Below are 2136 nucleotides of genomic sequence, written 5' to 3'. Positions count from 1 at the left end.
AAATATGTGGTTACCCATTTAATTATCCACTTTGGTAGCAAAAATCGCAAGGCAGATTATTATTTGAATGGGTGTAAATCGATGGAGGTGGATATACAGCGAGACCTAGGTGTCCTTGTGCATCAGTCAGTAAAATCATGTTGAAGCTATACAAGATGGAAAATCATGTTGCAGCTATATAAGACTTTGGTTAGGCCACATTTGGAGTATTGTGTACAATTCTGAGTGCCACATTAGAGGAAGGATGTTGATGCATTGGAAAGGGTGCAGAAGAAATTTACCAGGATGTTGCTTGGTTTGGAGGATATGGACTATAAAGAAAGGTTGAGCAAACTTGGATTGTTTTCATTGGCGTGTCAGAGGATGAGGGGGGACCTGATAGAGGTTTACGAGATTATGACAGGCTTGGTTGAGTAGATAGTCAGAGTCTTTTTCCCAGTGTCGAAAGGTGAATTACTCGGGGGCACAGGTTGCGAGTAAGAGGGGGAAAGTTTAAAAGAGATGTAAGGGGCAAGTTTTTCACACAGAGGGTGGTGAATGCCTGGAACATGCTGCCGGAGGAAGTAGTGGAAGCAGATTCTATAACGTTCAAGAGGCATCTGGATAGATACATGAATAGGCCGGGAACAGGGGGAAATGGATAACGCAGAGGCAAGAAAATATTAGATTAGAGAGCTGTAATAAGTCTTCGGAGGCAGAAGTCCCTTCACCAAAACCCCTTTATTTACAACTCTAACAGCAGTACATAGAGTGCTAACAGTTTGCAGTCTACCTCCGGGGGTGTCAAACACTCCCGGTTAAGTACAAGGCAAAGACTCCGTGATTGGCCCATCAATTGGATCCTTAGTCAAGGAATTCATACTCCAATAGGCCAACCTCAATGGCCTGATTGAAGTCATTATAAAGAGGCATCTGTGGTGGCACAGACTTGGTAGGCCAAAGGGCCTGTTCCTGTGCTGTTCTTTGTTTCGTCGCTGAAAGGAAGTTCGCAGGTACAGCAGGCAAAAAGAAGGCAAACGTTATGTTGGCCTTGAGAGCAAGAGGATTTCTGTATAGGAAAAGTGATGTTTTACTGCAATTGTACAGGGCAATGATGAGGCCACATCTGGAGTATTGTGTGCAGTTTAGGTGCCCTTATCTGAGGAAGGATGTCCTTGCTGCAGGGAGAGTGCAGCAAAGGTTTACCAGGCGGATTCCTGGGAGGGCAAGTCTGTCATATGAGGAAAGGTGAAGTCTGTTAGGATTATGTTCATTGGAACTAAAAGAGAAAACGCTGGAAAATCTCAGCAGGTCTGGCAACATCTGTAAGGAGAGAAAAGAGTTGATGTTTTGAGTCCAGATGACCCTTTGTCAAAGCAAAAAGGCATAGAAAGTGGGAGATATTTATACTGCAGGGGGAGGGAATGAAAGATGAGTCATAGCCATCGAATCCAGGGAAAAAGACTGCTAATAGCTGTCCACAGAGAGAATAAAGGGTGTGAATGTCCAAACGGCAGAGAAGCTTTTATCCTGATGTTCATTGGAGTTTAGAAGATTGAGAGGGGTCTCATAGGAACTTATAAAATTCTAACAGGACAAGAAAGCGTAGATTCGGGAAGAATGTTACGGATATTCTTCGTGGAAGGTTAAGGGGAAAACTTTTCGAACTGAGGTGAGGAGAAATGTCTTCACCCAGAGAGTGTGAATCTGTGAAAGTCGCGAATGCAGAAAGTAGTTGAGGCCAAAATGTGTGATGTCAAGAAGGAATTAGATATAGCTCTCGGGGCTAAAGGGATCAAGGCAGATGGGTGGAAGGTGGGATCAGGAAATAGAATTTGATCAACCAGGATCATAATGGATGTCAGAGCAGGCTCGATGGGCCTCATGGCGCCAAATGGCCTCCTCCTGTTTCTATTCGCTGTTTAAAGAGAACAAAAAGAAGTGCAGCAAAAGAATAGGCCCTTCGGCCCTCCAAGCCCGTGCCGAACATGATGCCCTAACTAACTTGAGGAAAAAAACTTCCGCCCTTACTCAGTCCGTATCTCTCTATTCCTTCCCTATTCATGTACCCATCCAGATGCCTGTTTTGTCCACCTCCTGTGGCAGCCTGTTCCAGGCACTCACCACTCGCTGCCTGAAGAACCTCCCCCGCACATC

The sequence above is a fragment of the Mustelus asterias genome, unplaced genomic scaffold (assembly GCF_964213995.1).
Source record: "Mustelus asterias unplaced genomic scaffold, sMusAst1.hap1.1 HAP1_SCAFFOLD_76, whole genome shotgun sequence".
NCBI lineage: Eukaryota > Metazoa > Chordata > Chondrichthyes > Carcharhiniformes > Triakidae > Mustelus > Mustelus asterias.
The sequence above is the reverse complement of the archived record's forward strand: the minus strand, read 5'-3'. Positions refer to the sequence as shown.